Source organism: Camelus ferus, chromosome 13 (genome assembly GCF_009834535.1).
Source record: "Camelus ferus isolate YT-003-E chromosome 13, BCGSAC_Cfer_1.0, whole genome shotgun sequence".
NCBI classification, from domain to species: domain Eukaryota; kingdom Metazoa; phylum Chordata; class Mammalia; order Artiodactyla; family Camelidae; genus Camelus; species Camelus ferus.
In genome coordinates, this window is record NC_045708.1 from 45,916,197 (window position 1) to 45,939,070 (window position 22,874).

A 22,874-nucleotide genomic window follows, 5' to 3' on the forward strand; every position below is an offset into this window, starting at 1 on the left:
ACACTAAAACTGGTGCCAGAGCTGAGTGTCACCCTGAAGTGCTGCCTACATCCAGCCCAGGACACTTGGCAAGCACTTCACATCCAGGGCCTCCCACCAGCTTATGTCAGCCAGGTGGGGCTGTACAGGTGAGAAAAAGGAGAGACAGACAGTGTGACTTCCCATGGCTCCCCAAGGAGTGGATGCAAATGAAGATTCCTGGGGTCACATTTTATGTTCTTTCCACTACACTGGATCACAGGCCTTCTTTTCCTTAGAAGATTTCTAGAGCACCTTGCTCAAGAGGAAAGTTAACAAATTTACTGAAGGGGATGAGATGATGTGATGAATGAGGCTGTGGAACACCAACATTCACTTTTTTCAACTGCTAAAAGTATTTAACTAGTATACAGACCGAACTATCAGAATAAAAAAAAAAAACAAAAACAGAAATATACCTGGAACTCTGAGGTTATGTGAAAAAATATCCTCAGGAGCAAACTGCCTCTCTGATAGACTTTGAATGATCCTCAGCCATCCCCTCCTAACTGGCTAGAGAATGGCTAGAGGCATAATTCATTTCACCAGGAAGCCGAGTGAAAAAAAAGCTCCCCATTTCATCAGTTCCATGATTTTACAGCTATTCACTCTTCCTCTCTGGTTTATCTACATAAGGAAAGTAAGCCTTCTCTTTTCCTCTCCCAGGATAAATTCTTCCTTATCCAAGACAAAATGGTGAGAGGCTTATTTGCAGAGCTGAACCTTTCTTGAACACCCAACATTCTTCCTGGAACACTGGCCAGTTCCCGCCTGTCCCCCAGGCTCCACCCAGGATCCCCTCCGAGTGAGTGGCCAGCCTTCCTGCTTCCACTGCTCCTGAATTCTAATTGCTGCCTCTGTGTCTGTCTCCTCAACCAGCATCATGGGCTAGATGTTCCTTAAAGTTTGTGAAACTGAACTTATGCACAACACACACACACACACACACACACACACACACACACACACACCCCTAACAGTTTCCCCTCCTCTTCAGACCTCTTTCTGGAGATAGGTAGCACTTTTAGTTCTCCGGGTTCCACATGAGATGCTGGTTCAGGCACTGTGCTGACTGCCTATGTCTCTAAGAGGAGGAGAGATCCTTCTGTCTTTTTTGTCTTTCACAGTTACCCAGTACACTGATTAATCTCCATGGTCAAGCAGGGAGGTGAGCAGAACTGGGAATGTTACCCTCCATCCTCCAGATGAGAAAACAAAGTTGGTTTCCAAGGTTACAAAGCTAAGAAAAAGCAAAGCCTCAACTCAAACCCAGCTGTTCTGTCGCCCAGTCTAATACCCTTTCCTCTAAACCACACAGCCTGAATTGGGCATGCAGGTGAATGCAGGGGACATGCAAAATCCAGGATGTACGCTTCCATGCTGGTGCCGTCCAGGCAGAAGGTGACCTCACATTTAGGGAAGGTCTTGATGGAAAACATCAATAACTTTCTCTAGGGGAATCTGAGCTTCTTTTTGGAGGAACCTCTCAATGGCCTCTAGCCCTTGCCATGTTGGGATACTGGCATGTCCCCACCCCTACACCTCACTCAGGCTTATGTCTTAAGAATAGCAGCCAATCCCATGTTACCATCAAACCACCCAGAAAATTCCCCTGGATCAAACACATTTATCCACCAGAACTTTTCTGGCAGGAATCATTTGGCTGAGGAGAAGTTTGACTCCTTTTACAATTTAGAAACCTCCAACTTTTGTGGCCCAGATCCCTTCTGTCCCATGATAGGACAAAAGTGGACTGTTTAAGTCACGCAAGATGGTGTTAGGCAAGAGGGAAAAAAGGTGGAATTATCTTAAGAATGTGCCTTTTATCTAAGCGGTCCCTTAGGCTTTTGCCCTTTGCTCGGGAAGGTCGGCTATTTGGCAGTCTATGCAATCACGCAAGGCTGGGGAGGAACATGCTGTGTAGGTACACGTGCTGCTGAAACAGAGCCTCTCAGAGCAGGCCAGGGCCACTCTCGTGGGACACAACTTAAATGGACAGAGAGAGAAATCATGCGTGGGAGATCTGGGGGTGTAGCAGTCCAGTGGGAATGAGCTATTCGAAAGATTGACTCTGTAAGGCAATCAAAGCTTCTCAGGGAGGAAACAGGGCCAATTGCAAGGAGAGAAGAGGCTGCACTAACTGGTGAAAAATGCTCCTTGGAGAAAAAGAAAGGCATCGGGGCCAAGAGGGAAAAGACCTCACTTCAATTAGACCTTCCAGGATGCCTTAGTCCTTGGCTCAAACACACTGCAGAATCAAGACAAATGAGGAAGGAGCATGAGCAGGTAATTCAGAAAAGAAATACCGATGGTTAACATTTGAAAAATGTTTAACCGCATGAATTAATAATCAAAGATGCTAGAGACACATCGAAATGCCTACCCTACACTGTGCCAGGCATTCTAGGTCCATTCCAAAACCAGCCAATTCAATTCCCACAATAACCCCATAAATTAGTATTGTTAATTCCATTATCTGAAGACTAAGTTGAGGCTCAGAGCAGTTGCCCAGGCACTGAGACCAACAGCACCAAGATTTGAATCCAGTGAATGTGCTGCTCTTAACCATAACACAGACTCTCTTACAAGTTAGAAAAAAACAAAATTTTTAAAAGAAAAATCCTGTGTTGCTAAGACTGTGATGAAAAGGGGACACACCCTCCCCAGAAGATTGCAGCAGAGTCAGGGCAGCTGCAGCCAACAGAGGGGCACTCATCCAACACAGGACGGGCCTCTCCCGGCACACGGCCTGGGTGTGCAACGGCGCTGCCTTAGTTTGTGCACTCGCACAGGCAACTTCAAAGTCAAATACAACAAAATAAAGCAGCGAAATAAGACGATGAAAAAGGTCCCAGTGACGTGTGATTCCCTTTCTTGGTCTAAAAAAATCATCACTATTATGATGTGTCCTTGGAAAATAAAAAATAAATTATTTGGGATGAATGGATGGGAATCACCATAATCCTACTATCTTGATACAACTCGTTTCATGTCCACCTATTTTGCATATTTTAAAATAACTGAAGAGCCAGTTCTATGGTGGTTAAGAGTCTGGGCTCCAAGTCAAGAAGCCACAGCTAGAATCCCAGCTCTGCCAGTGACTGTGCAACCTTGGACAAGTCACTTAACCTCTCTGTGCTTTAGCTGCCTCACTTGTAAAACAGGAACAGTAATACACCCTACACACCATGGATCTGTCAGGAGGATGAAATAAGATGACAATACCTGTCAGCAACTTAGAACAGAGGCTGGTATACAGTCTGTGTTCAATAAATAATAAATATATTAGCTAGTAATATAATGATAAAATGCAATTATGAATTCAGTTTTGTATTAAAAATTCTATCACATAACATTTAGAAAATGGTTATACCTGCTTCATAATGATTACTTCAAATGGCTGTTCAAGATTCCATGCACTTAGGCCTTATTTTTCCAAACCCACTCTCCTGAGAGGTCATTCCACCTCAGGTTGCTACCAGATCAGCCAGCCTGACAGACGGGCCTCTGGGCAGCTCTCCAGGGAATACCCTAATCCAGGTGGCTGGAACCCTGCTGCCACATATGATGATGAATGGTTAAGAGCAAGGACTTCGAGGTAAGCTAGACCAGGGTCAAATCCTGGCTGTGTGACCTTGAGCAAATTACCTTATTCAGGAAGAGTCCAGCTCAGTACATGGCTGTGAGAACTGTATGAGATAAGGTGCATTAAGTGCCTGTGCCAATGCTCGTATGTCATGAACACTCAGTTAGCTATGATTGCTTTTTAAAACCCACAGCATTTTAAGCAAGGAAAGGGCAGAGATTGTACTTATTTTATTTATCATTCTATTCCTAACAGTTGGCATGGTAGGAATGCAACAAAAAGTGTTGAACTAATGAATAAATAAACAGATTAATGGATGGATCTTGGAGACAGACAGCTGAAAAGGATTTTTAACAGTTTTATTTAGATATAATCTACATATCATACAACTTACGCATATAAATTATATGATTCAATAGTTCTAGTATATTCAGACTTGTGCAAACATTGCCACAACCTAAACTTTTAAAATTGTGGTAAAATATGCATAAAATAAAATTGACCATTTTAACCATTTATAAGTGTAGAATTCAGTGGCTTTCACAATGCTGTGTAACCATCACTACTATATATATTCAAAACTTTTTCATCTTCTCCAACATAAACTGTGTAACCCATTAAACAATAACTCCCCATTCCTTCTTGCTCCCCAGACTGGTGACATCTCTTCTACTTTGTCTCTATAAACTTGCCTATTCTAGGTACCTTCTGTGAAATTATACAATATTTATCTTTCTGTGTCTGGCTTATTTCACTTAGCATGTTTTCAAGGAGCATCCAAGTTACAGCATTTATCAAAATTTCATTTCTTTTTATGGTTGAATAATACTCCATTATACATATGTAGCACATTTTGTTAATCCATTCATCTGTCAATTGACATTTGGGTTGCTTCCATCTTTTGGCTATTGTGAATAATGCTGCTGTGAACACTGGTGTACAAGTATCTGTTTAAGTTCCTACTTTTATTTACTTTGGATATATGCCTAGGAGTGAAATTGCTGGGTTATATGGTAATTCTATGTTTAACTTTTTGAGGAACTGCTAAACTATTTCCAAAGCAGCTGCACCATTTTACATTCCCACCAGCAACACGTGAGGGTTCCAGTTTTCCCATATCTTCACCAACATTTTTTTTCCTTTTAAAAAAATCATTATGGGCTTCCTAGTAAGTGTAGTAAGTGTGTAGTGATACCTCATTGTGGTTTTGATTTGTATTTCCCTAATGACCAATGATTGTTGAGCATCTTTTCATGTGCTTAGTGACCATTTATTTATCTTCTTTGGAGAAATGTCTATTCAAGTCCTTTGTCCATTTTTCTAGTCCTTTGTCCATTTTTGAATAGTTTGTTAGTGTTTGTTGTTGTTGAGTTGTGAGAGTTCTTTATATATTCTGCATAATAACCCAGTATCAGATATGTGATTTGCAAGTATTTTCTCCCATTCTGTAGGATGTCTTTTTGCTTTCCTGATAGCGTCCTTTGATGGACAAAGGTTATTAATTTTGTTGAAGCCCAACTGATCTATATTTTCTTTTACTGCCTGTGCTTTGGTATCAGATATGAAATCATTGGCAAATTCAGGGTTATCAAGATTTTCCTCAATATTTTCTTCTAAGCGTTTATATCTTTAGCGCTTAAGTTTAGGAGTTTGAGCCATTTTGAGGTCATTTTTTTATTTGGTTTAAGATAAAGGTCAGCTTTGTTCTTTTGTACATGAGTATTCAGTTTTCCCAGAACCACTTACTGAAAAGTCCACAATCAAATTTTAGAACATTCTCATCACCCCAAAAAGAAACCTCATACATGGGATTTTATTTGGATAAGGAGCTAGAAACATAATAAGTTATTCAGAGTTAATAAACATGGACATTCATTTAAAAGTTAGCTCATACAAGCATTTACTGAGAATATTAATTCTCTGTTCTACAATAAAGTGGGACCTCCATCCATCAGTAAACAACACTGCAAAACTAGGGTGTATGCACACAAGCGAAGAGCTGGAATTCCCACAATTCTCAGGAAGAGTGCTTTGCTATTATGGCAAAAGACATTTGTCGTGCTTTTTGGGCTACCCAGCACCACGTGAACACCCTTTCTATGTCTGGCTTATTTCCTTCCTTAGGAGTCCCACCTCCCCAAGGGTGAAAACAGAATTTCGAGTGCCAGCCTCCTTTACGGCTAGGACTCAGTCATGGGACCCGCACTCAGCAGGCAGAGGCACCCAGGCCAGACCCGATGGGAAGAAAGTGCTCTGGAAAAGGAAGGGCTGCAGGCAAGTGATTCTGAGGAGGGTGGTAGAAGGACTTGACATCATTTTATAAATTCCTCTTTTATGTAGCTTGCTAGAATCAGTTCTGTTGCTTGCAACTGTGACCCTTAACTGCTACAGTGCAGCATCAGCATTGGCTTGGATTTTAATTGCTCTAGTCCATTAATTTACTTTACTTGGAGAATTACTTTTCCGAGTTTCTGTTGATTGTTTTGTCTTGATGATTTGCTGCATGACCATTTTGATTTTTCTCCTCCCCTTTATCCTTTATTACCAAATTCTTTCCCACTGAAATGTGGGAATCAGCGGGCTCAGGGGGCCACGAGGTCTTTTGCTTGGCTGAATTGGGCCACCGTCCCCAAAGCTTGGGAAGCACAACTTGGAGTAAACTAAGGAATTCAGCCTCACCTCCTCCCTCCTGGGTCACTTCAATGAAAGCATCTTAAGGGTAAACATATACACACCCTCTGCAGTGGGGCACCCCTGCACCCACCCTCTTCGGGCAGCCCCCGCTCACAGCATCATGGTCCTGGTCAGAGTCCAGCGGAAGCCTTCACAGGCATGAACACAGCTGCAGGTGCAGACACTTAAAGGCTTGCGTGGGCTGTGGTATCTGCCTTCTGGGTTGGGAGGAAGATTTTTCTTGGCACAGGGAAGTCAGTTAAACCAAACTGAACCTGATAAGTCATCTCCAGACACCTGGGTAGAGTCAGGGATGTTTCCAGATTTTTTAGACAAGTTAGACCTTTCTATTATTATTTCACCAGGCCTCGCTTGGCCCTTCAGCAAGTACAGACTGAAGAGGAGCTAGCATATATGATGCGGGCCAGACAAAGATGACACGGACTCGGCCTCAGTAGCTTGTGACTGAAGGCAGGGTGGGTGGGCATCATCAGAGACAAACCAGAGGGAGGCAGTGAGAGAAGACGGGCTCCAGAAACTTCTATCAACCCCAACTTTTTCTTGAAGGAGATAGGGTGTGTTGCCAGTGTCCCACATGGCAATACAAAGGAAGGTCATATACGGTTCTGGTTTGGGTTTGGTTTTGTTTTAATGTGGGTAAAGTCCCTAAGAAAAGGTGTTTTCCAAATTTACATGTTTGTCACAGAATGGCTGGGAGCACAGGACAGGCAGACTTTTATTAGGTAACTCGAATAAAAAAAAAAAGATTAAAAAGATGCTCACATCTTTTCTCCCAGTCAGATTACAGGGCTTTTTTCAAGTTGAGGCCCCTGTTTCATGCTTCTGGGTATCCTTTAGGGCACCAGCCCAAGGCCTTGCAGGAGGCACATGTTTAATCAGCTCTGCTGATTATCTACTGCTGGGAGCAGAGAAACATAACACAGGGCCTTGGACCTTATCTTCACTTACTAATGGGGAAACGCTGGCTCAATGAGTTGCCCATACCATAGCAAGGCCAAGGTCAGATTCGGCTCCCTAGACCCCTACTTTCCTTTATAAGCCCTATGGTGATGGCCCTGGTCTGCAGTGTGGCACTGGAGGACACCAAGTTTATGGTTTCTTTGAAAACAAACAATGTGGCTGCCGTCCCCAGTTTAAACGTGGGATAATGGCCTGATGTTGGTTAGAGAGAGCCAGCAAACTACTCACACTCCTACTCGTGACCTCTAGCTACAGGCAACGTATGATGCCCAGCAATGGGAATAGTTGCCAACATCAATTAAGCACTTATTCTGCACTGAGTCCTCTACCCATCCTCACTCAGCCCTGGGAGGGTACTATCATGACTCCCCTGTAAATGAGGTGAAGATGGCCACCTCACGGCCCGGCCTCAGCTCAGGGTTGTGTTCAAAGAAACAGCAGTTAAGCAGGAAAAAATGAGTTGGAGGCAATCCAAAGCTTCACTGCAGTCTCTAGAGAAAACGCGAAAGGGGAAGTGCATTCTTAGCACAAAGCAAAAGTCTTAATATTTTTCTTTCCTATCCCTGCTAGTCTCAGTATCTATTTCCAGCCAAGCAACTGCTCCAGAAGCAGTGTGCTCTGTTCCCTGACATCTCTTATGCAAACTTCCTCCTGGCTCTTCACTCACTCACCTCCCTCACCCTGGCATATACTCACCCATCCTCTGCCATCTCTCTCTATTCTCATCACAGACCCAATATTGGCTCCATTTGTCCAGTGCTTGCTCATCACTGGATGACCCCAGTCGGCATCAATGGAGGGGCAATGTCCAAGCAAGTCATGCCAGAAATGTTCTTAGAAGGGAACTACTCAAAGGTTCTCTAGGCAAAGGAGTTTTGAATACTCATGTGTTTCCATTTATATTCCCTGTCACACCCATTTTACAGATTATAAGACTGAGGCATCATTGTCATCATAATAGTGAATACTCATATTACTATAAAGATAATACTGTTAGCCAGACATGGTCCAATATTACACAGTGATAACATTTAATCTCACGATGGCCATATTAGGTAGGTGCTATTATACCCATTTCACTGATGATAGGCTCAGAGAGCAAAGCAAGCTGCTGGGTTGGAACTCAAATTGAGGTATGTCTCACTCTGGAGACCAAGCTCTTAACCACAGTGTTCTCTGCCTTTCAGGTTCTAGTTCTGCAGCTCTCTGTGAAGCAAGTTGCCAGTGGCATCTAAATAGAAAGAAAAGGAACCAGATAGAAGGATTTAGCAAAGGAACGAGTCTAGTGTTAAATTCCATCGCCAGCCATGCTCATTAAATAGCAGATGATTATTAACATATAAACAACATTTTGAGAACAGGCAATAGGTCTATAAATAAGATAAATTTATTTGCAAAAGACTAAGAAATGCAGTGACTTTCTAATTAACTTAAAATTATTTAATCAATACAACACAATTACTTTTCAAATAATCTTTGAAAGTTCCAAGGAGTCTTGAGGTGTTTAACTGCTATTTAACCAGATAGCTGCAGTCAAGTTACACAGATATCAATTTCAGAGCAAATGCTCTTTGCAGATCTATCGCTCTGTCAGAGTTTCCATTAGAAAGATGTATTTTCAGGGTTTCAGGTTACAAATTAATTTCCTTTCTTTGTTGTTCACGGCGGTTGGTGGTGGAGGGTGCGGGGGAGTGGAGGGAGGGGTGGTTGGAGTCCCTGGTACAGGATCTAGGGCTCCTTCCCCATGTAATGCAGGAGAGAGAGGTACCACCCCGCCAGCAGGGCAGTTTCCCCCGAAGCAGAGGGATGCTGCTGCCGATGACTCAGTGTAGGACCCAGGTCCAGCCCAGGTTTCCCTTAATGGCTCCAGAGATGTAAACCATGAGCAGCCTTGGGCCAAGACTTGCGCCAGAAGTTTGCCTGGATCCCACTCATATCCGCTATACTTACTGTGGGGAACCCATGAGGTGAAGGCAGTAGAGAACAGAACAAGCAATGGAGACAAAATCAGAATCTCTGGAATGTGTCTTAACAAGCACTCCAGGTGATTTGTATGCAGCCTATGGATTGAGAAGTCCCGCTCTAACTTACTTTAAAAAACACTTGGTAAGTGACAGTCAGTGCTTCTCAAACTGTGTCATACACATACATCACCCGAAGATCTTATCAAAATGCAGGTGCTGATTCAGTAGGTGTGGGGTGGGGCCTGAGAATCTGCATTTCCAACAAGCTCTCAGAGCTGCTTGCTGATGCTGCGGTCCCAGCACCAGGAAGCCGGGCCTTTGAGGGGTGTCTGCCTGGTTGGGAAGGGATGGAGAGGCGTCCAACAGACTGGGGCACAATTCCTAGCTCCGCTACTTGCAAGCTGCGTGACCTTGGCCACGTCACTCTACCTCTGAGCCAGTTTCCTCAGCTATGAAAGGGCATGAGGAAGTACTATGTGCTTTCAAGGCTGTTCTGACGGCGACATGCCTGGACTTAACACAGCACTTGGTGTGTAGGAAACACTCACACAGAAGCCGAGGTTCTGTGGCTTCTGAGGGGACGGACGAGACTAGTAAGGGCTCATAGTTGCTCATTGTTTGGTTATGATTAACTGAGGGCTGCCGTGTGGTACCACAGGCCTGCACCAGCGAGCACGGTCCCATTTCCTCCACTCAGTGGCTCTGTGTGAGAGGTCAGGTGTCATTTGTTCTGTTTTGCAGATTAGGAAGCCGAAGCTCTGAGAGCTTTAGTAACTTGGTCCAAGTCACAAAGACAGTGAAAGGCAGAGCTAGGGTTGAAATCAGGTCTTCCTGCCTAAGTGTCTAACCGCCCAGTCTGAGACATGGTTCTGTATGCAAGGCCTGGGTCAAGGGGAGACGAGGGTGGTGGCTCTGCAAAGTGACACAATACAGGACTAGGTCATAGAGGACAGGTGGGGTCAGACGGACGCCTCGAGGCAGGAACACTGAGCCACAGAGGAGCATGAGGCCCAAGAGGAGGAGCGGGGCCAGGCTCCAAGAGGATTTGGACACTGGGCAGTCAGGAATAGAGCCTCAAAGAGATGAGGGCTGTCTCCCCTGTGCCCAGTACCATGTTGACCCAGAGCAGAGCTCCTTGAAGAGCAGTTACATGAATAAATTGATGGACTCATAGATTAGTTAATATTTTGAAGGCAGCAACTGATTTGGAATTGGTGGGTAGGATGTGTTGCAGTAGGAGAGAGATTTTCCCTTCTGGACTTTTCTACATTAAAGGGGGAGCTGTTCAAAATAGAAGAACAACAGGAATATTTCCCTTGGAGCGCAGCCAGCGCACACAATGCCTCCTTTTCTTCCCAGGGCAGGAGGCGTTGGGGGCCCAGCCCCTCAGCGGGTGTGTGCAGCCCGGAGCCTGCCCGACATACTTACCCACTTGTGCACAAAGCCCCCTGTCTGCCAAGCCCAACACACACGCCTCCTTCACCGCAGCCCTCTGCTGGGTGGGTGTCGGCGGCCGCTGCTTTTGAAAGTCCCCCTCCAGGGCTAGAGCGGGGCTCTTGTGGTGGGGTGTCCCCACTACTGTGCAGAGATAGGAAACAGTGATGCTTTCTCAACCATCCAGTCACCTTCGCAGGCCATGAGGCATGGAGTTGAACAGCCCAGCGGCTTGAGAGAAGGAAAGGGAGCCTTCCTGTTCAAAGATCAGCCTTTACGGATGGTATTCTCTCATCAGAAACGAATGTTCAGGCCCATGTCTAGGTTCTGTGGATTCATGGATGAATAAGACAGGGAATAACGGCCCTTTAAGGAACTCATGGTTCAAAACAGGAGGTGGAGACCTAAACCAGGACACACGGTATTATAGGGTTGAGCAAAGGCACTACGGAGGACCACGAAAGCATCACAGTGTGGTATCTGAGCTGAGCACTGCAGGATGAATAGAAGTTCGCCAGGCAGGCTGGGAAAGCAGCCCTCTAGCCCTGAGATGAAAACGTGTATGGCGGGGGGTGGGCCTGAGAGATGACCCGTGCCCCAGGCCTAGTGTGCGGGGTGGGGGGCCCAGAATGGGGAGGGTCGGGACTGGAGGTCAGCTCTTTTTATTCTGTAGAAAGTAGGGAACCTGCAAAGGTTCTTCAGCAGTGGAGGAACCCGATGAAGGCTGGCTTTTGGATATGGCTCTGGCTGCAACGAGGCTGTGTGTGTCCCCAGAGCCTGGCCCATTAGTAGACAGTAAATATTTACAGAATGAACAAATGATTTCGAGAGGGAAGACAGAGTAGCAAATCTGATGAGAAGTCTGGCCAGACTTAATGCTTTTCACTAACTGCTCCTTTTATGTTTTGTGGTTTTTTTTTTTTTTTTTTTTTTTTTTTTTTTTTTTTACTTTTAAGAGAGCAGCAGCTTTTCTTCTCCTTTATTGAACCATCACAAATGTATATAATCTGAGACTGCAGGCATAATTACATAACGTCTTATCCTGCCGGCAGTTTCCTGACTGTTGGCTTGTCTTCCGGAATAGTTTTGTCAGCTCCTTGACGGCTGGGGCAGTGCCTCCGGCGCTCTCTCCGCTTTGCCCACAGCATCTATCACGTGCTGAGCACACAGTAGGCACCGGGTAAACAGAGCCTGAATCAGATCCACAGAGCAAAGAGCGGGACAGCCTCCTGCAATTAACTGAGACCCAAGAAAGGGATACATACGCCCTCTCTGAAGATGTGTTCACATCCCTACTTGTAGGCTCTGGCATTTCCTAGTGGGGACCTGGGCTCAGTCAAGGCTTTCAAGTACTAACACTAAGGGTCAAGGCACAGACTTTGAAATAAACCAGCAATGAGTCTGGGTAACAGCTGGGTAAATAGAACACTAACACTCCAACAACATCGGCACAGAAAGATGTGTTCATGTACATACGCAATACTTATTCAATTCTGAAAAGAGCATAGCCTGGACCTAGGACTGCTAGAGGCAGGAGAGCATGACGCTTAGGAGTGTGGGCTTTGGCATCAGGTGGGCTGGAGTTTGAATCCCAGCTCTGCAACCTACCAGTGTTTATTCAGCAAATTCCCTAAACTCCACCAGCCCCAGTGTCCACACAGGTAAAATAGGAAAATCACAATTTCCTCTTTACAGGGTTGCACAGATTCATTGGGATGAAGTAGAGCAAATGCTTATTACAGGGCTTACAGTGGGAATTGAAAGTTGATGACTTAGACAGAAAGTAAGAAAGGAGCAGGACTTGGCAACCAATGGGATTCATTGATCATCCATCCTTTGGTTGCTGAATACTTATTTTCAGTTCAGGCACTGGATCAGGGAGGAGAGGGAGGTGTCAAAACCTGCAAGGTTTCAAATCTGGGTAACCCGAGACTGGTGGGAGCAACAGCCGAGTTAGGGAAGCCAGCTGGGAAAGGAGATTTGGGAGTAGGAGGCTGGACCATTTGTCCTTGGGCACGAGCGTGTCTGCCCAGGGGTTCACACACAGAGGGGGGTTCATCCTGCAAGGCTGGCCCAGCAGACCTGGGACAGAGGAGAAGGCTGAAGACGAGCATGCAGGGTCATCCACGTTGGCGTGGTCACTGCAGGGGTCGGGGTGGGGTGAGGAGCAGGAGCGAGCAGAAGAGGAGTGTGGGCAAGTCACACCGGGAGTGGGTGAGGAAGAAGTACCAGGGTGGCTCCCAGACCAGAAAGCCAAAGCGGGTGAGTCCTAAGAAACCCAGTGAGGCTCAGTGTCAGTAGACCGGGGGAGGTGCCCAGGGTTGACAAGATGGTAGAAGCAGCAGGTGGGGCTACTCTTGGCTACTTCAGTGGATTTTGGGGCAGAGATGGGCAGTGGCTCAAGGGAGGGAGAAGGTGGCCAGCATGTCTGCAGGCCGAGGGGAGAAGTCAGGGCAGAGGAATGGATAGTGGGGTGAGGGGGCAGGAAAGAGAAGGTGACATGAGAGCGGACATTTACTCCAGGCTCTGTGCTACAACACACGGCAAAACTGAATTTGATCTTCACCACCGCCATCAGAGCTGGTCATTTTATTAGTCATATTTTGCATCGAAGAACTCAGGCACAGAGAAGTTAATCAACTTACAATCTCAGTAGAACTGAGCTCTGGCATCAGAGTCCGTGGCCAGTTTGAAGGAGGGTGTTTCTGGAGGTGGGAAGGGACGGTGTTTAAGGCTGGGCTCTAGCCGGGGAGAGGAGAGCCCGGATGAGGAGAAATGGTGAGGTGGGGAGCAGAGTCAAGCCACCTCAACGCCACCTTCCCAGTAACACAGGAATAGGGCGAGTGTTGAGAGCAAGGACAGACAAATGGATTTGGGAGCTTGAGGGAGCAGATGAGGTCAGCGAGGGAGCAGATGAGCAGTCAGTGAGGAGATAGGGGACAAACTGAGACAAATGTGAGGGTGACAAGTAGCAACTGAGGTCAAAGGGCATGGATTTAAAATAAATCCAGCAGTACCGAGGAGGGATCAGAGGAAGAGGACAGTAAAGTTTAATCTAGGATTGGGATTTACAAAAGCTAAAGGTGTTAAGAGGGGAGACAGGAAGGTGCAAATAGCATGGGTGCTGGCATAAGGGGTGAGGGGGATATTTTCAACATCACATCACTCACGGCAACAGGCACAAAGGTGAGGACGGGGCAAGTTGCCAGGATGTGCTGTACCTGAGGTCAGCTGGTTGGCCATGCCACCCAAAGACACCCTGATCCCAAAGGTGCCCAGAAGCCCCTTAGTCATCCCCAAATAAATCTCGGTTTAACAGTGAAACCTCATAACTCCACCGGCCAAGACCATAGCCACAAACGGCATGCGGCTACTGAGCCCTTGAAATGTAGCTAGTCCAAATTAAAATATGCTGTGAGTGAGTATAAAATACACATGGGTTTTGAAAACTTAGCATGAAAAAACAAACGTAACATAGCCCATTAATTTTGGGGGGTATTTATTACATGTTAGAATAATGATACTTTTGCTATATTGGGTTAAAAAATAGTATTAAAATTAATTTCACTTGTTTCCTTTTTAAATTTTATTTAACGTGCTGCGAGAACATTTTAAATGTGACTTGTATTATATTTCTATTGGGAAGAGCTGGTCTGTGAGGCTACTCTCATATTAAACGTGGGCTAAAGAAATGGATCCGGCCAGTATGCTTGTTAAAGCAAATGAGGTTCTCTGAATCGCTCTCTCAGCGAGTCTGAGAGGATGGGAACCAGAACTGATAAGTTTTGACTTCTTGGATGTGCGAGTAGCGGGCCAAGGGGCTGCGGCCTGAATTAGGCACGGGGTCCTCCGTGGAGTACTGGAAGAGGATTATACGGTGTGCTACCGAGTGAGGCAGATAAAGGGCCAAACATTCAAAATGAGACCCGGTGTTGGAAAAGCCCACAAACCTGTCAGTGACAACAAAGGAGAGTCAGCACCAGGTCATTCTCAACCCCCCCAGCTCCTGGCTGCCACCTCCACTGACCTTGGGGTGACCTCCAAACCCATCCCCTTCCCCTCCTCCCCCCAGTCTCTCCCAGCACACTAAGCCCAACAACCTCATGCATTCCAAAAAGTCTTCCCCCCTCGCTAGCACAAGGGCCCCTCTGGCAGCCCTCCCTGTCAGGAGCTTCCTGCCAACAATTAGAGAAGGAGGCAACATGATACAGCACAACCAGCATGGCCTGCAAGCCAAGAAATCCAGATTTGTCCAATTTTTGCTGTGTGAGTTTGAGTCATGTCACAGCTTCTCTGGGCCTCAGCAGCTTCATTTGTCACATCATACTGACCTAAATCTATTGCCTTGTCAGAGAGTTCAATAAGGTAATGGGAGTAAGAGGTCTCTGTGAAAGATGGGTTACACGAATGAAAGCGAATATTGTCTTCTAGAGCCGGAAGGGGAAGGAGAGAAGTGAAAAAGGATAAATCGGTAGCAGGAGGGGAGATCATTTGCAAAGACAAGGTAGGAATCCCCCTCGTACTAAGAAGGGCTGACTTTACCCACTGGCAAGAGGGTGCCCCCACGAAGGGCAGGCACAGGTCACAGCCTCCCTATCAGACATACCTTCCTATCCAAATACCTGGCTTCAGGAATTTTCCTGCAGCTGAATAAATAAAAGGGAGTCCAGAGAAAAATGCCCTAAACAAAACTGGAATGCATCTGTTAATGAACTGCTTGAGATTTTAATGTTACTCAGCACTGAAAAGAGGATTTTAAACTCCATTGTGAAAAGTTGTAATTCACCCCAGATTCACCCTCACCCCTCACCCGCTCCCCCACCATTCCTCTCCCAACGGGGTGAAGGGTGGAGAATGAGGAATCCAAAGAATGAAAGATATTTTCTCAATGGTGCAATGGGCTCTGATCACCCTGTATCTAATAAGCTATGCTGAGCACATCTGCATTCTATTTAACCCTCATTCTAACCTTTGAAGGAAGGAATTATTATCCCCATTTTATAGAGGAGAGAACTGAGGCTGGGAAGGGCACAGTGGGGATTCAAAACAAGCTCTTTCTATCCAGCGGTCTCTTCCATTGCAGACTCTGTTTACACAGGCTTAGAGGTGATATAACGACCTCTGAAATGTTCAAGATAGAGCATCAGGAGAAAAACATGGCTGAACAGCATGGGAAAACTCGTTTTTATTAAAAAAATTTCTATCCAGACATATATGTGAATATATACCTAGATCTATGCAAGGATATACATATATCTCATATAGGTATGGTGCCAAGTCTAGAACAATACACTCCAAACTCTCATATGCCCAACCACCAATTCTTGACAGTTCATGTAGTTTTCTCCTTCATATGTTTCTATATTACTTTAAATGTTTGCTACTAACTGGTATAATATTTTAAGTAATTTTTTAATAAAAACTTTCCCAGTAGGGTTTATTGAGACTTTCAAATTATAAAGACTACCCACTCATGCACACAAACACATACACTCCAAAAATTATTCAAAAAATAGAATAACTTTTCTCTTTTCCATTCGTTTCCTTGTCAATTTAAAAAACCACACAGATTTCACTTTGTCCTTCAAGAGTTCAATTTTTTTAAGCTAAAAAAGTTAATAAGGTAGTAAATGTCCTACAAGGAAAGAAATATTTGCCAAGGACAGTGATTTTGGTGTCCTTCTGCAGCAAAGACAGCAGAAGCCATGGTCGAGAGGAGTGGGGACAATGACTCCCCACCATCTCCATCTTTCCAAGTGTCCACTCCCACCCTTCACTTCCCAGAGTTTCTGTCCCAAGCCATCACGCATCAAGCATCCCATTTTCCCCACCTAACTGCTACTCCCCAATTAAAATTTACCCAAGGAGTAGTTCATTCCCTAAGCTAATAAAGGAACCACAAAGTTAACAGTTCACAATTACTTTTCTCCTCCCTTATAATGCATTAGCATTTTATTAGGAGCTTTCTGAAATATTGCACTAACTTGAGAGTGATTTGAATGGTGGAGATTTCAAGCTAATTGGCCAGTGGGAGATACAACCTGTGACTATGGGCTGCAGTGACACCCTAAATGTCTACCACCCACCTGCAGGCCAGGTGTTGCCACGTGAGGATGAAGTCAAGGCCATATCACAGCTTCTCTGACGTGATTTTTTTTTCCAGAAGAAGCCAGGAATGTGTATTTATGAAAAATCTAATCTTTTAATGTTGACTTAATTCTTTTCTTTTTTAACACTATGCAGGTCCAAGAAACCCCACATGCAGACCAAATGTCACCCGTGTGCCCTCTAGTTAGGCATCAAAGTGGTCTCAGCCCACCTTTCCAGCCTCACCACAACTCCTGCAGCCCTCACATACACAGCCACAACTCACCCTGTGCCTGAACACCCCTGAGCCTTTGCTCATACTGTACCAACCCCTTAAGATGCCCTCTTCTGTCTTCTCTACCAGAGTCTTTCCCATCCTTCAAGGATCTGCTTAAATTGCACCAACTGCTTCTAATCCTAACTATCAATCTCAATTAATACTGCCCACTCTCCAAAAAGCTGCTTCCCTGCCATTATATCTCCGCTGACTCTAGCACTTTGCACATTCTGCCTCTCATTGCCATTATTTCCACATGGTCTAATCTTTCTAGTAGATCATAAATTGAAAAAACAGAAGGAAGGATTTTTATGTGTGTGCCAGATATGACTTTGGTACTGTTCTCATTTTGCAGGAGAGAAAACCAAAACTCAGTGACGATGTGATCATCTTGAGCTTTCTGTAGATACAGCTTTGCATCTTCTGGACTTCCTTCTGCTCTCCCTACTCAGACTCCAACTCCTTCCTTCTCCATCTGGTAACTCCTACTCAACCCTCAAGACAGCTTTACCTACCAGCATCTTCCCCTTCTCCACACACCAGTCAGGCTATATCACCCCGCACCCTGGCTCAGTTCTGTGTTCCCACACTTGTAAGAATGTCCATCAGAGCACTCATCCAACTGTCCTGTCTTAGCTGATTCTTTGTCTCTGTTGAACTGTAAGCTCCTTGCCTAGCTCAGTACCTGGCCCAGAGCAAGCGATTGGTCAGTATTTAATGATGGCAGGAAGGAAAGGAGGGAAGGAATGGTGGAGGGAAGCAGGAAAGAGGGAAAGAGAAGAAAGCCCAGTAACAGCTTACAGGCAGTCAACAAACATGAGGTATAATGAATGAACTGCATGGCTCCAAGCCCCGCTTCTGGGCTGGAATTGACGCTGGCCCTTTCCTGTTCCAGCCCCAAAGCAGATAATTGGGAAGACTCCAGTTGTACCCACTTCCTCCCTACCCCTAGAGTGAGGCAGGCAGCTGGCAGGTTGCTGCTTGGGTTCGGGGCCCCAGGAACCAGCATTCACTTCCACTCTTTATTCCTGGTCTCCAGCGGAGGGAGAGTGAGTGATTTTCAGCATCAGTCAGGCTCCGCTTTGGAAGGATAACTTCAGTTGTGATGGATGACGGCGGGGATGAGTCTTCCCCGGAGGTTGGCAGGAAAATGCACTAGGGAGGGCCGATGCACAGAGGAGGGCCGACAACAATTCTCACTGCCCAGGGCAGACAAGGCAGAGGGGAGTATCTTTTCTCAGAGAATCCTGAAAGTGAGGTGCTCTATTCTGGAGGTTGCTGGAAAACGCCTGTAACACTGCTCCCCACACCACCAACCCTCCCATCCCTTCTCACCCTCATTCACAGGCCAGGGGGATGAGCCAAGTTGCTCCTACTCCTGGACCCTCTCCCTGGCCCAGGTCCAAGAGAACCATCCTGGTCTCAGGAGAAACTGCAGAGAACCTTGCCTGGGTTGATGCTCTCACATCCCAACTGCCCTCTCAGAGGAGTGGTTTATAACACCCAGTGAACCCTGCTTGAGCTCAGAAGGATAAGGAGAAGTCTGCTCTCTTCACCACCACTCCCCCACCAAAGTCAAACCAAGGGGGGAGACCAAGGGTACCGCTCCTCCAGGGAATGCAGAGCCTCAGAGAGCTCTCCTGGAAAGCAAACGATCTGGAGAAAGGTCACACCCTCTCCCAGGACTCGGGCAGGATTCGCAGGTCCCCTCCCACCCAGACTCCACATCCCAGCAGCTGGGGCAGAGGAAGCAGGGTACCCCCCTCCATTTCTCCTTTCTCCTCCCTCCTCGTCCTCTATCTCCTCCCTAGTGACCCACCCAGAACCTTCCTCCAAGCCCCCAGGGGCCTTCAATCCCCACCTCCAGGATAATTCAGAATAGCAGGTGCTCACTGAGGGCCTGGGGCAGGCCTGGCATGCACAGCCAGTACGTTTGCTCAGTAAATCCTCAACAAACCAGGAAGGTGGGATCTTTTACCTTACTTTAAAAGTAAGAGAATGAAATCTAAAACTGCCTTATAATTAGAAAGGAAAACAATCTTAAAACTGTGGATGAAAAACATTGCCAGCCATATCAGTAACAAAGGATGCTGCGGCCACCAAGTCATCAGCCACTACTGATGTGCGTGAGTTGGGGGATCTCATCAGGATGCAGAGAAGGAGGCGGCCCGGCCTCTGCAGCCACCCCCAAGAGTGTACCGTGAGGGAACTCAGGATGTGGAAGAACAGAATACTGGCCCTAGATAGCTAGGTGTACATTAAAGGGATGATTTCAATGAGCTCAGAATTTTGCACTTTCCCATACATAGAAAAGCACTAAATTCCTTAACCTGAGATATCTGGTTTTCTTTAATTAATGGGAATCTTCTGATGTTCCAACTACCTGGTCTTTGTGGCAAAACTCCTGCAAATCCTGGCTCTACCCCTGCCTCTTTGGAGCAGCCCCTTAGAGCCATCTGAGAGGCCTTCCCAGGCTCGAGTCCTCAGACAGTCTGCTGAATAAAACATAACTTTTAGGTTGTGTATGTTTTTTCAGTCGACAAAATAAAAGGAGACTACATTAAAACAAAATCCTTAAAAAAAAAACAAACAAACTAATAAAAGCCCGGACTTTGGCTAGAGAACTGACCCAATAATCCTACTGCCTTACAAAGAAAAGAAAAAAACCAAGCTGATTTTATTGATTACTTGTTACGTGTTCAGTGCTTTATGCATGCTATCTCATTGCATCCTTGGAGGAACCCCATAATGCAATCTCTTATCCCCACTTTACAGACGAGAAACTGGAGGACAGGGAGGTGGTTTGCCAAAGCCCAGGGCATTCTGCTCGCCACAGGATCACAGGAGTGGGCTAACAGATTACCTTTGGGGCAACACATTTTCATTTTAACAATAGCTCTCTGGAGAAGACAAAGTAATCCAAAGGAATGAAAGGACTCTAATGCCAGGAATTTCAGGCCTCAGCTCTACCAGTGGGCAGAGTTCTTAGGGCAAGAGCCTTTCAGCACCACCAGGCAGCACCCGAAGGCGGCCACCCACGGGCCTGACTGACACGGGGGTCCTTTCAGCAGCTGGCAAAGCCCAGGGTATGGGGATAGAATGAGGGAGAAGATCAGGTCAGAAGGTCAGCGCCAAGGCCAGAACAAGAGTGGGACAAGTAAGCAACTGTAGAACGCATGTGATTTCAGGTGCTCTACAAATGTCCCCTCACCCAAACATATCAGCCAGCTTAATGGTGTGGAAGAGATACTTCCAGCGTTAGTGTCAGGGCCAGGCAGTGCGCTGACGCAAGAGGCCTTGGTTCTCATTCCAGCTCAGTTATGCACTTCCTGAGCCACTAAGGCCTGCCATTCACCGTGGTTGGTCCTGTGTCCTCAACTGTGAGATGAGATGGGGGATAAGGACGCATCTAGGTAAATGGTGAAGTTTCCTAGAGACAAGCTTTAGGTGATGTGACCCAGAACAGGTGCCAAGGATGGGCAATGGGGTCTTGAAAAGGGGATTGAAGGATACCGTTCATTTGCTTTGATCAAGGCTCTACTGAAAAGGACTCCATGCCAGATGCTACCCAGAGCATGAGGATGGGGAGGGGAGCTTATACCCAGAGGAGACAGCCTCATAAGTAACTCATGAATTCTCCGCTAAGAGGAGCAATGCTGGTTACTCACAGGCCAGGTTTGTGGGGTTCAGGAAAGCCCTCCTAGAGGAGTTCACAGGTGAAGAAGATGGGGACGATCACCTACTATAATCAGAGTGAAGGCATTAATCCGAAATGAAGCACTAGAGACAGGAGATGCAAATTTAGGAAGGATGTATCATTATCTCCATTTCACAGATAGGAAAACTGAGGCTTAGCATGGTCAGTGACAGAGCTCGAGTTAGGACCCAGTTCTGCCTGACCCCACAGCTTTTGCTCTTAATTTTTATCCTGTCCTCTCTCCTCCAGCATGTGTGCCTGTAAGTGGATTCAGGGTGGAGAGCGGAAGGAAGGAGGTGTGAGAACACACAAAAAGCTGGAGAGGAGGATGGGAAAGACAGGAATGGATAGTAAGCACTTTCTTACCGAAACAAATTGGCAGCCATAGTTCTTCCAAACAGACGCTCCTGTGGCTGCCTGTAGTGGTTTTCAAGAGCACAGGGCTCCGGGGTCAGGCAGATCTGGGCTGAGCTCCTGGCTCCACCGCTTAATACCTCAGTGACTGAGAGCAAGTATTTAACCTCTTGGATCCTCACTTTACTCACCAAAACAATGGGAATGATAACAGTCAGACCGTATTGGGTAGTTGGTAAAGATTAAATCATTGCTACATTTAAAGTGCTTGGCATAGTGTCTGGCACGTGTTAAGCGTTCAATAAAAGACAACAAAAAACCAACCACTATTATAATGTTGCTCCTCTCTCCAGGCTTCCTCTTCAAAATAAACATCTGGCCAGTCCTCCCACATCCTCACTGACTGCCTTCTTCCTCCGTTTAGCCTCCCTTGCTTTCCCACCATTTGGAACCCACTTCAAAGCTACTTCTCCCACTTCTACTTTCTAGGATTCTAGCTTGCATTTGATCAAGCGAGTCATCACTTAATCTGCACAAACTCCTTAACCTCTCAAGAACGTAATTGACCATTCTGTGGCTGTTTCAATAGACTGGTCTGCATGGGATCAGCCAAGCAATCAACACAGGGGCTGGTGGGTTTGTGGGCTGATAGGAATTACTGAACCAGTTGCCTATGAGTGACTGCAATTTGTAAATTTACTTCTGCATATACATTATAATCTTCTGCCCAAACCACAAATTGTGTGCTTTTGCAAATTTTCCAAACTATTAAATGAAATTTACTACTGCTCAAGAATGTCTTGCACTAATTAGACAGAGATAGATGGGTATGTGAAAGATTAAGATGAGGGAGGCTGGGAAATTGGGAACTAAAGCTTACTGACTCTTATCGGGGGTCTTAACCCTTTTTTGTGCCATGGAACCATTTAGAAGACTGATTAAGCCTCTGGACCCTTTCTCAGAACACTTTAAAACATATAAATAAAATGCATAGCTTGACTACAAAGAAAACCAATTACATTGAAATATAATTATTAAAAATGTTCTACAAATTAGTGTGTAACATAGTAATAGATGTTCCTTATTAATATATTAAATAACAAGCTCTAATAGCAGTGTAATAACTGCTATAATTTCAAAGCTGCGATGGGCATGAATCATAGCTCCAGACAGCTGCAGCAGCTGAAATGCGAAATGAAAATATCTGTGATTTCTACTCTTGCCAACGTCACACGTACTGCAAAAACACTGGTTTGTTGCCTAAATTCATAATTGAAGAAAACACTAAATAAAGATGTTATTTTTCCCCCTACCCAAGTTCACAGACTCCTCTGAATTCTATCCATGGGCCCCTTGGGGCTGTTAACCCCAAGTTAAGAATCTGTTCAGTCCTTCATAACTCAGCAAGTATCTGTGCAGGGCATATTCCTGAGTTCCAGCCCATCTTTCTCAGGGAATCTCCACCCACAGCCCTTCCTGCTTCAAAAGGCCGAGTCCTGCATGTATGCCCCTCCTTTGACCGCCCCTCCCATCTGATTGGCCGAAGCTGACCAGAGATCAGCGGCCACATGGCCTGGAAAGACCGCCTCAGCTTCCAGAGAACCAAACTCACACATCAGGATCCTCTCTGGAACTTAAACTCAGAGACAAAAGGGGAGGCTCGTGTGATGGTACAGTGAGGGGGTGGGGTGGGCAGGTCCAGAATTGAACCAACAGCACTCAAAGTGAAGACCAGTGGCCAACTGCACTGGTGGAAGAGGACCGAACTCAGAATCCTCTCCCCGCCACCCCGGGGGCGCCTGG

General features: G+C 45.9%; 1 protein-coding gene across 4 annotated transcripts in view; it reads right to left on the reverse strand.

Annotated features, from left to right (window-relative positions):
* KANK4 (KN motif and ankyrin repeat domains 4) overlaps positions 1-22,874 on the reverse strand; it is an 81,431-nt gene that overhangs the window by 52,971 nt on the left and 5,586 nt on the right. The window lies entirely within an intron of this gene.